Below are 13,131 nucleotides of genomic sequence, written 5' to 3'. Positions count from 1 at the left end.
CCAAATCGACACAGGCTGCGACACTTGAAGTGGTGGGCCAACACTCGCATTGCTTCTGAAGGAAAAAATTAGGTTTTAATCCTAATTTCGAGAGGAGAGTTTGAGAGTAGAGGAAGAGAGGAGGAAAACCCAGGGGAGCCATTCCAGGGAAGATTGGATCAGATCTAGAGTTTGTTTTCTCTTTTCTTTGTCTTTCTTTATGTTAATCATTAGTGTTATGGATTTCATAGTCATGATTATGAACTAATTTCTTTATTAGGGTTTTTAATGGATTCTCATGAACTCCTTTGATGATCTAATGCAATATTAGTATTTTTCTTCATCATCAATTAAGCCTGTCTCAATCTATTTTAATGCATGAAATGTGATTGGCCATCTTATTTCAGTATTTATTTGTGTTTGAATTTAAATTTTGAAAAGTGAAATTTAAAGAAGCTTTGGTTGAACATCATAGATTTATTCTAGAACGAAAGTATCTAGGTTATTTGTGTAGCATTTGGGTTGTGAATTCATTGCCTCCTAATTGTTGAATTTATCATAGAAATATAGAAAGTTCACAATTAGGTTGAGTTTAATAATTCCTAATCTGATTATAAAAAACCTTGACAACTTGTTTCCTTAATAAGAAGAATAGTATTTAATATTGTGTTAGTGATTGATAGGAGGGATTGTAGATTAAATTAAAACCCATAATTGTTTAAATCCCTGGAATTTTATTCTTGTTTACGTTCTTACAATCTTGCATTATTTTTAGTTGTTTAATTGTTTTTTAATTATCAAGATATACAAAACCTATTTTCTTTTACCAAATAGAAACTAAGAATTAATTATCTAGTAATTGATAATTTTGTCCTTGTGAGACAATACTTGGTCTTACCATGAATTTATTACAAATTGCTACTAAGTGCACTTGCATAGCTCTAATTTTTGCAACAAGTTTTTAGCGCCTTTGATGTGGACTTGAAATTATCAATATCAAAGCAATTAATTTTCTTTCTAATTTTTTTGTATTGTTTCTAACTTGTTTTGCGTGCTTTCTTGACCATTTTTTTCAAGTAGACCTGTTATATGCGTAGCAGAAGAGGAGGAGATAGCCTTGTTCCTATTAATCCTGTGATTGAGAAAGCATGCAGGCAGAATTGTAGAAACAAGAGAGCTAATGGTCAAACTGTGGTTATGGAAAATCCTCAAAACAATGATGGGTTTAATGAAGGGGTTCCAGAAGTGGTGCAAGGACAAGCTCAGTATCCCGCTATAAGAAGCTTACGAGATTATGTACTCCCAACTTTTACGGGAGTGCAAACATGTATAAGACCACCAGCCATGGAGGTTAATAACTTTGAGATTAAGCTTGTGATTTTACAAATTGGCAATCTAGAGCTAAGTGCAACGTTCAAGTATAATGAGGTGAGCAACGATGCATTCAGATTGAGGCTATTCCCATTTTCCTTGTGGGATAGAGCTAAAAGTTGGTTGAACTTCTTTCAATCCAATTCTATAAATACTTGGGAAGATTTGGCTCAAGAATTCCTTGCAAAGTTCTTTCCACCATCAAAGGCATCAAAGTTAAGGGGAGAGATTAATAATTTCTATCAGATGCATGGGAGCGTTTGAAGAAGCTATTGAGAAAATGACCCCATCATGGTATTTACAAGTGGATGCTGGTCCACAATTTTTATAATGGGTTGTGTTGTGCTACTCGTACCATAATTGATGCTGCAGCTGGTGGGGCATTCATGAGTAAGAGTGCCAATGAAGCATATGAATTGTTAGAAGACATGGCAACCAACAACCACTAATGGTCTGACGAGAGGTTAACCAGTGTTAGAAAGGTTGCTGGAGTTCATGAACTTGATGCCATCACTACCTTGACTGCTCAGGTTGCTTCCTTGACAAAACAGTTGCAACAGGATACTGTGTCATCTAATGCCATTCAGATGCCAGCAGGTTGTGAAATTTGTGGTGGTCCTCACCAATTTAAGCAATGTATGACAACAAAGTTCAATAACACCATCCCTATGGAGTAAGTCAACGTGATGAGTAATTTTAATAGGCAAGCGAACAATCCTTTCTCCAATTCATTTAATACAGGGTGAAGAATCACCCTAATTTTTCATGGAGAAAGAATCTGGGCTAGCAACCTTAATTCAACCTCAATCTCAGTAGATTATGCCTCAACCTCCAACACCACAACCTAGGCCACCAGCTCCTGAAGAGGAGTCAAATGAGTTGCAAGTTGCACTGTTCACCTTGACCAACTCCCAAGCATAGTTTATGAATGAAACTCGGTCATCCTTCAGAAATCTCAAAATGCAAATTCGTCTATTGGCTAATTTGTTACACAACAGACCTTAAGGAAATTCGCCAAGTAATATTGAGGTGAATTCTAAAGAGCAGTGGAATGCAATCTCATTGAAGAGCTGTACAGAATTGGAAGAGCCAATTGATAATTCTAGTCTTCCACCGGGAATGGAGTCTGAAATAAATGGAAAGGTGGATGAAAAGGTTACTAAGAAACTTGAGAATAAGCAGTCACAAGTGAGTATAGATCATCACATAAAAATTCTTTTTCCACAGAGGATACAGAAGAAAATGTTTTTGAGGTATTTAAGAAAATGCATATCAATATCCCCTTCGCAAAACTGCTTGAGTAAATGCCAAGTTTCCTTAAATTCTTGAAGGAGATTTTATCAAAAAAAAAATAGGGAAGTTGGAGGAATACGAGACAGTTGCGCTTACTGAGGAGTGCAGTGTAATATTGAATAAGAAATTACCACCAAAGCTTAAAGATCTGGGTAGTTTTACCATTCCTTGTACTATAAGGGTTGTTGCTTTTTGAAAAGGCATTATCTCATTTAGGGGCAAGATTTTATTATTCTTGATATGGAGGAAGATAAAAATATTCCAATTATTCTTGGGAGGCCATTTTTAGCTACCGGAAGAGCGCTAATTGATGTAAAAAGGGGAGTTGAAGCTGTGCCTGGAACAAGACGAGATAACATTTAATGTTTTTGCAGCAACTAAAATTCCAACTTGTTGTAGAGTGGATGTGATAACAGGAGGTTGTAGTAAGGTGGAAGTTACCAAGAGAAAGGTCATTGCTCAAGTTGGCAATCGAACAATGCGTCATCGTTTCAAAAGGTTGTTAATGGGAATGCTCAACTTTTACATGAGCGGTGAAAAGTCCCACCATTTGTAAATATAAGGAAACGAGCGTGTTCTTATGATACTATGTCTCTCAAGGGCTTGAGAGGTGGCTTGGATCCGAGTTGAATTTAATAAGATGGCTAGCGTTTGGCTAAATGACATTAACGACAGTGCATTCGGGAGGCATCCCAATGGTTACTTCGAATTTTTCTTTAGCTTTTATATTTATTTTTGAACAATTTGAATTTTTGGGAAGTATTTTTTTGTTTTTTTTATTTGCTTAGTTTCTAGGTTCAATCATTGTTTGTTATTTTCTTCTATTTTTTAAACCCGTGACAAACGTGAAAAAAATAATAATAAATAAATAAATCGAAGAATATGGATCAAAGAATAATAAATAATATATTATATTTTAATGTTACTTCCCATGAGTAATAAAGAAATAAGTTTCGGGGAAGTACGCATCTTCTAAAAAAAACGAAATAATGGAAGGAAAAAAAAAAGAAAAATATAGATATTGGGTTGAGTTATTATATTTGTTTGATTGGTTTATATACTTGTGGTCGGTTGAGCTTAAATGACTTTTTCATTCACCTTCACCTAAGTCGTTCGTGATATCTTTGAAAAGTCCTTGTGATTCTTGAGCATGTTTTAGTCTAAATTAGTGGAGAATAGTAAGTTCGCAAGCCTATGGGATTATGGACCCGATGGATTGCCGATGTGAATTCGGTTTATGTAAACTGAGTTGAGTACTTGTTTATTCATTAATCATGATTTGGTTGTCATATGTATTGATTCTTCTAAGTGAATTTGGGAAATATTCGATTTAAAATTATAGATTGTAAAATGATGGCCATAATGTTCTAAGGATGTTATTTCATGGTATTCATGATTTTTGAGGGTAGATCAATTGTTATTGACTTTATTCATTGGGGGAGTTTTTTTAGTCTAGTTTTGTGTTGTGTTTAGGTTGTGTTTTAGGTAGTTTTTATTAAGTTTCTCTATTGTTTAGTGCGGTATTATGCTTGTTTTTGTTTATTTTCAAGTTTTTGCTTATAAATAAAGGAAAAAAAATTGGAGCTAATTGGCAAAAAATGATGAAAAATTGGCTTTTTGGTGTTGATTCCGTGAAAAGATGAATCCTCAAGAAATTTTATGGCTCCAGTGAAATTTCGGGACCAAAAGCACAAAAATTGAAGTAGTTTTTAAGGGTCGCAGGGCAATGACACTGAGCCGTGACCAAGTCCTCTGCAAGAAGCTTGTTTTCGAGGTTTGTCAAGAATAGAGGGTCGCAGCGCTGAAGGCTTTATCTGCCCAGAAATTGAACTAGAGTCGCAACGCTGAAAAGGTTGGGTCACGACCAGCCTGAAGTCCACACATAGCCAAATCGACACTGGCGCCGAACTTGAAGTGCTGGGTCGCGACCCATATTGTTTCTGAAGGGAAAAACTAGGTTTTAATCTGAATTTTGAAAAGAGAGTTTGAGAGCAGTGGAAGAGAGGAGGAAAATGCAGGGGAGCCATTTCAGGGAAGATTGGATCGGATCTAGAGTTCTTTTTCTCTTTTCTTTGTCTTTCTTTGTGTTAATCATTAGTTTTATGGATTTCATAGTCATGTTTATGAACTAATTTCTTTATTAGGGTTTTTAATGGATTCTTTTGAACTTCTTTGATGATCTAATGCAATATTAGTATTTTTCTTCTTCGTCTTTTAAGCATGTCTCAATCTATTTTAATGCATGAAATGTGATTGGCCATCTTATTTCATTATCTATTTTTGTTTGAATTGAAATTTTGAAAAGTGAAGTTTAAACAAGCTTTGATTGAAACAACATAGATTTAATCTAGAACCAAAGTGTCAATGTTATTTGTGTAGCATCTAGGTTGTGAATTCATTGCCTCCTAATTGTGGAATTTATCATAGAAATATAGAAAGTTCACAATTAGATTGAGTTTTATAATTCCTAACCCAATTATAATATACCTTGACAACTTGTTAGCTTAATAAGAAGAGTTTTTAATATTGTGTTAGTGTTTGATAGGAGGGATTGTAGATGAAATTAAAATCCCTAATTGTTTAAATCCTTGGAATTTTATTCTTATTTATGATCTTTCAATCTTCCATTATTTTTAGTAGTTTTATTTATTTTAATTATCACGATAAAAAACCAATTTTCGTTAACAAAATACAAACTAAGAATTAATTATCTGGTAATTGATAATTCAGTCATTGTGGGATGATACTTGGTCTTACTATTAAATTATTACAAATTGTGACTATGTGCACTTGCATAGCTCTAATTTTTCACAACAAGATACTCATGTACGCTAGATGACCCTTGGAATAGGTTGGCAAACTCAACCACCTTCCGATCTATCACTGTCTGGTTGTAGTACTTGACATTGAACAGGGTCAAGAATTCTGTCCATTCCATCTGTACAACATCACGCCCCTTCCTAGCAATATCCAACCAGATTTGGGCATCATTCCTCAACATATACATCGTATAGATTACCTTTTCCCTTTCGACAGCCGCCACAAAATCAAAGATTCTCTCCAACATGCTAACCCAAACTTCTGCCATCAGGGGGCCCAAAGTCCCTTCGAACACGGGTGGCTTTCGCCTGGAAATTCGTTTTGAGATAGGTTTAAGCTTTTCTCTTCTAGGTGCATCCGCTAGTGGATTTGCTCCCACCAGTGGGTCTTCTCACGCCGGGAATTCCTGTTGTTCGGGAATGTCTTCCCGTAGTACTGGGGGTGCGGGGTTGTGTGGTGCTTCCGAGAATCTCCGCATCAATGCCTCAAAAATCTGGGCATTTTCTGCACTCTGCTCATGCACAGTCCTTTTCAAATCCTCTATCTGAGTTTGCCAGATTTTGTTTCGGTTGTACTCTTTATCCTCGGCCTCGACCTCTTCCTCTGCCTTGACCACGACCTGCCTCTTGGTCAATGGCTGCTCTCTCGGCTGGGCCTGGTGGGTTAACAGCTCGACCTCCCCTGGCTCAGGTATTAGGTACCATCGTGAAATTCTATACAACAATGTTTAAAACATTGGAGGATACTAGTTTCCCATTCGCAAGGAAAGAAGAATGGAAAAGAAAAGAATTCAGAACGATTTAATTCAAAACAGGTAATCAATCATTCAGGGATATAACCTAGAAATACAAAATGATCATGAAAGATCATTCTATAAAGTTTAAGTTAGCAGAACGAAAAATACGAAAAGAAGAGAACCCTAGCTACATGTCAAATTTCTACATCTGCCTACTACAACAGCACAAAAGCCCTACAACCTAGTAGGTTTTCCAAGTCTTTACAAAAAGTATCAACAAGAACCTCACAACATAACCTAATCTAGGCTATCCATCAACATATACAACTCTATGTCGGTATACTCATCCAGCTGCTCAGGATCCTCCTCTGGCTCGCTCTCGTCATCTCCCACTAGATCTACTACTGACTCAGCCATTTCCTCCACCACCTTACCATCTGCTGCAACTGCCTCCGTGATCTGGGGTGGCTCCTAAAGTGAAACATCGGGCAGGAGTCTGTGCTGCCATTTTCTCCTCTCAGTACCTCTCCTGCTACCAGCACATGCGGAAGTGCAGTCCGAACGTAAGCTCGATGGATGCCCGGAACGATGGCTAGAAGATGGTGGTGGGGTCCTTGTAGTGATAATGGAACTAGTAAAATGCCTTGTCTCTCAGATTTAAGCTAGCCAGCCTCACCTGGTACGTACACTCCCAAACATCGGACGAAGAGAGACATTTTCCCCAGTGAACACACGCGGGTATGCACAATGGAGAGCCTGGTGAAACGGAGTCTCTGTGCTAGAGGATACCTGAAAAGTGGGTCCTCTACGACAGGATTAACTATCTCTGGCAAATCTACCATCGAACCTACAATTTATAGAGTTGAGATAAATAAAAGAAAGCAAAGTAAACATATATGAAAAGATAGTACTTACAGTGAGTGTCGATCTATCTTGAAGAATGTACCTGTAGGTTTGTATATAGAATTGGCTAAACTCGAGCTTTGATACCACTTATAACTACCCTCAAAACATACAAGACCAGAAACATGCAAAAATCTAAACTTTTACTTTAAATCATTCTACCAAAAATCCATATAAAAAAACTTTTAAAAAGGTCGTATGCGCACACTTTTAGTTTAGCAAAACGAAATTACAACTACTCTTCCACAAAGTTATAGCAAATAAAATTTCATAAAAGAAATAACAAGCTCCCAACTTTTTATTTTTAAAATGGTTTTCCATCAAATAACTCCCCAAGTCGGGCCACATGTACATATCCGCAAGCAGACTCCAGGGATCACTGTTTCTCTTTGCTTTTGCACTTACCTACACCATGAAACAACTAGGTAAGAATAGCCTCACACACAAGTATACTAAAACCTAGTAATGGGTCAACCTAAGGTAGATATCGCTACCGATCATTAGGGTATTGGATAATTTCCGACCCTATCATACAATTCTCAATAATAGCCCTAACATAAAATCAAGCACATTGGTTGCGCCCAACAACTAATTTTCATACATATCAAAACAACTTGCAATCATAAAAATTCCAGACATTCAAGATATATAACCATATCCGAAATAAATACTCTGGTTGTTTCTAACAGCCAAGTTCACACATCACAATAACCTGCACTCATAAAAATACCCACAACATTCAAGATATATCACACATATCATAGCTAATCAATAGATTAACAACATCGGATCTAGGCCTTAACCCAATTCCAGCATTTATGTCTTTGCTCCAACCTGGACTATATTACCATTTTCCTGGCTACAACCCGAATTATATTTTTACCATGTCCTGGCTCCAACCTGAACTGTATTATGCTATGGTTCTTGGTCCAACGTATACCTACTTACCATTTAGCAGCAGAATGAAAAAGCATTACAAAACTAGTGTAATCTACTGCTACAAGCACACACTAGTGTATTCATGTTGTAGCCAAGAAAGAGAAAGGCTAATTTACTTGGAGTCCTTAGTTCCCAGTTGGATCTTTAACATCGCTATTCGTTTTCCCTTTCGCGGTTATTGTAATTAATACAATGTACTCAGATTAAACTATGGCATACCTCTATAGCTAATACTCTATGATATGCACATGCAATAATGTTCTCTTAGAGACTCTATACTATAGCCTCTTATATACCTTACAGTGTATAAGGCCAAATTTCGTTTCAGTCCTTACGATATCAAAAGAAAATCGACCTCACCGCAACACGCTCTCCGTGCTGTGCATTTTAATATTCTTTAACTAAAGAACTCTCTAATCGGATACTCGTATTATGGTTTTTAGAAAAAGGAGTTTTAAACAACTATTAACTTTAGGAAAATACCAACATTTCACTCTCTTATGAAAGTTTACCGTTTTCTATCATATACCAAAATACCACTTTTTGACTGTTTACAAATAATATCTGCCAATGTTACCCCTTTCTCTTAAATGTTCTACAAAACCCAAACACCCATTTTTACCATTTTTATCCATGACATAGGATCTCTTTTTATGTTATTTTTTAAAAGAAGGGAAATTGGACCTTTAACTTATAAAATGGTAAAAGTCAACTTTTAAATTAACTCAACCTGATTTGGGGTTAAATCTTAAAATCCTTAGCTATCTTTGCAAAAAATTATTTCTTTTGATTTCCAAAACTTTTCTCCCACTATTTAAATTTAAAGTTGTAAAGTCTCATCTCTAAACTTTTTGCCATAAGTTGAATTTTTGGCAAAAACCCTTAAACTATCATTCATGTATTCTGTGTCAAATTCCTCATGTCAAAACTTGTTTTAGGTTAATAGAACTAACCTCAAAAAAATCACTTTTCGTTAAGATTCAAAATTACAACTTTTTGTATTTTAGAGCAAAACTGGAAAATTATTTCTTTTATCCGTGACACAATTTTCTTTAAAATTTTACAAGAGTCTTGATGTACATCTTAAATAATTTCCTTCCAAATTAAAAAAATTTTAGGATGACAAAACCCATTTAACCTGCTGCCAATAAGTTTTTCCCATATTTTAAGGTAACTTTGAAAATTTATTTGTCTTACACCGTAGGCCACTTCTTTCTTAAACTTTATAGGGATCTATAGTCTAAATTAGTATCCTTAAAAATTTCATAAGATTTGGAGTAATAAAAATCATAAAAATGTATAAAGCAATTTGGGAAGTGCTTGCTGCCCAAAAGTTTTGTTTCCAGATTTAGGAAAAACTTTGAAAAATAATATCTCTAATACCATAACAGATTTTACTCTAAACTTTTACATTGACCCTTATACATGTTTAAAATAATACGCTACCCAATTTCATAACATTTAGATTAGGAAAACATTTTCAAAAGTCAAAAACATCTGGGCAGTGCATGCTACCCAAAAATTTTCTAGATTTGCATCACAATGCCAGAAAGTGCATAACTTGGGTTTAAAAATACCTTTTTACGATTTTACAAAGAATATCATCAAGTAATCACAAAGAAATATGGAACTACATAATTTATTTTTACAAAAAGAAGCAGTAGAGTGCGATCTAACCTGTTGGAAGCCAGACCACAAATTTTGGCAACATGCATTTTTGCACTACAACAATAAGAATTTCTTGCATAACCCTAACCACATTCATGCATGAAAATAATCAATCACACAATCTCAACCATAAAAATAAAATATAGTCCAACAATAATTAAAATAACCTATACAACCAGATCTACCAACATAAATCACTAAACTCAAGATCAACCATAAATTTCTACCTTTCGATAGTTCTAGCTTGGAGAAGTGTTTTCCTTAGCTTCTCAAACTCCCCCCAAAGTCCCACATGTATATTTTTAAGAGAGAGTTAGGGTATAAAGACTTAGATGAGGGAAAAAATATGCAAACTACCAAGATCTCTTACCTTGCTTTTACTTGATCACCAAAGTGCTAAATCCTTGAGATCCAACTAGTACAAGCTTCTCTTGAACCCTATAACACAAGATCAATGCAATGCATGGCTATTAGATCACATGCATGCATAATAAACTCTCCGGGTTTTGGGTTTGAAGAGGAAAATAGAAGAAAAGATTAAGGAGGTTCCGAAACTTACTCTATGCAAATTTTCTCTTGAGCTTCTCCCTTCTTCAATGGGGGATGAGTGTGCTTAGCTTATTGAGCGAAATGATTGCAGCAATGGTGGGGTAGAGGGCTTTAGGGTTTCGAGTTTGGGAGAGGGAATGGAAGAAAGAGGGTTTTTTTGAGAGAAAACAATTTGTGAGAAAATAATAAAAGTTGCAAGAGAACAATGATTATGGTTTAACTTGTGAGTGGGGTAAGGCTCTTACTCTTCGCCTAGGGTAGGTGTCCTAGGCTCTTGAGAGCCCTAGGCATAGCCTTTCAACCCATCACATTCTCTCTCCTCCTTTGAAAAATACCTTTATGCCCTTGCTCATTTTTACTTCTCTCCTTAGACACTTAAGGGCCCTTTGGTAATTTTACTTATCTAAAATTCCCCAAATTTTTACCTTATAGTTTTTAAATATCTCCAGGCTTAATTAATTAAATTAAATGTTACCCAAAAATAAAATTTTTCACATAACACATAATTTTGGTAATTTTATCAAATTGACCAAAATGCCCTTAGGGGCCCGAGCAAGATATTCTCTTAAATTTATAGGCTCGACTATAAAGTCCCAGTTGCCAGACAAAATTAATATATTTATGCCATAGTACTCCTTATAATATTTAATCCGAGATTTTTATCCCATTAGGGTTTACTCCTTGGTCCGAGACCAATCTTTCTTTGCATAAAGCTAGATCATTTACTGGATCATCACAACGGCTATAAAAATTCACAAATCATCACAATTCATATAATATCATTTATCAAAGTAATATTCCACATAATTATACACCGGCTCCAATTGGCTAGTAACATTTTTTCAAAAGATGGGGCGTTACAACTTGGGCACCAAGAATGGTGCAATAGATCACTAGGGCTAGCGACACTAGGTGGAGCCAAAGGGCTCGGGATTGCTTGCGACTAGACGGCTGGCTGCATAAGGCATAGAAGCGCAAGGTGTTGTGCGCGCATGGAGTAGGGGCTCAGCCTAGGGAAGGCACTCCGACACGGGTCTCGGGATGCCTAGGGTGCACATGATACCAAGGAGGCTCGGGCTGGGCACTCGGGTGCTCAGACAGACGTAGGTTTGCCTGAAGGCTCGTTGCGCATGCAATGCATAGGGAGTTGCGGCTTCGGTTTGTGTGGCTAAGGCTCAGGCTGAAATTCTCAGGTCCTTGTTTCTTTGTGTATTGGTTTGTAAAATACATATTTGAAAGATAAATTTACAAAAAATCATATGCCCTTCATGGCTTACACAAGATCTGGAAAATCAAATTCCTAACCCAATAGCACCATATAATTAATGATCCATCATTCAACCACACATTCAAAAAAACATATCCATCCATTCAATTTATATATATAAATCATCATACATATAAAAAATAGAATAAACCCACACAACATTTAATATATATATATATATGTACACTTCTCTGGTACCAATTGTTGGTATTAAAAGTGTAAATCAGAGATACACAACAGAGTGGGTTTTTAAAAAAATTATTAGTACCAGCTAGGATCATACATACATAGATATATTAAATCACATACAAATAGATTAGATATTACCTATTGTGGCCTATCAAGTATCCATGAATCTTTTTGTATAAATCAACGATCTTTCAATCCAAATTCTGAAAGCTCACACCTAGATCTTCCAGATCAATCCTCAAACACACAAGGACGTGTGTGGGCACGTAAAATTGAAAAGGTTGATTTAGGACTCTCTAGATGTATTCAACACATGAGATTTACAGAGGTTTGATTGAGAGAAGATGTATTGAATTATATACATATACATAAACATAAGTAAAAAAATTCTTCTAAATTAATATATACATATATTAGAGAGTAATTTTTTTGTGAGTATGTTTTTAACTAATATATATATAAACTCATTAGTTTATATTCTTATATATTAATTTAGAAGAAAAATATAATATATGATTATAATATATTAATTTATAAAATACATGCTCATATATGTAGCTAAGCAAATATAAGAAACAAAAATTGGATAAAAATTTTAAGGGTGATATAATTAAAGAGTAATATAATAGTTATTTTTTAATTATTAAAAAAATCAAAAGTGGGAAAATGATATGTTTTTTTTTGTGGTTGGCAAAAGTGAAAATGGAGCAAATAATAAACCATTTTGTAAATAATGAGGCAAGTGGACACAAGTGCAAAACATAGGGGGTAAATGACAACTCTTAGCAAATGATGTGGGACTAAAGGGTTATTTGGAATTACATTTAGTATACCATGCCTAACAATCCCCCACTTGCCTTAAAGCTAGTGAGAAATATTTCTTAACCCCATATTAATTACATGGCATTCAAAAGACTTCATTAGAAGTGTCTTGGTGAATGGGTATGCAAGGTTCAGTTCCAATACTATCTTCATATTCGTTACGTCACCTTAGTGTATTATCTCCTTCTTCAAATGATATTTCCTCTACATGCATTTTCCTCTCTTGTTGCTCTTCGATTCCTCCAATTAGATACCATTCCACTATTATCACAGTATAGGATAAATGGTGGATTCATATCAAGAACAACTTTTAGATCAATATAGAACTTTTTGAGCTACACTGCTTCGTTCACAACTTTATAAGTCGCTATATATTTGGCTTCCATGGTAGAATCTTTAATATTAGATTGTTTAATACTTCTTAAGATCACTGATCTAGGCGTCAACTTTTGGCTGTCCTTATTTGATTGAAAATCATAACAAGCGTATCTAGTAGGGTTGAAATTACCACATGAATAAACAAGCATATAGTTTCTTGTCCTCTGAAGATACTTGAGAATATTCATTACCGCTATCCAATGTTCTAAACTAGGAT

Source organism: Humulus lupulus, chromosome 5 (genome assembly GCF_963169125.1).
Source record: "Humulus lupulus chromosome 5, drHumLupu1.1, whole genome shotgun sequence".
Lineage (NCBI taxonomy): Eukaryota > Viridiplantae > Streptophyta > Magnoliopsida > Rosales > Cannabaceae > Humulus > Humulus lupulus.
This window is presented reverse-complemented; position numbering follows the sequence as displayed.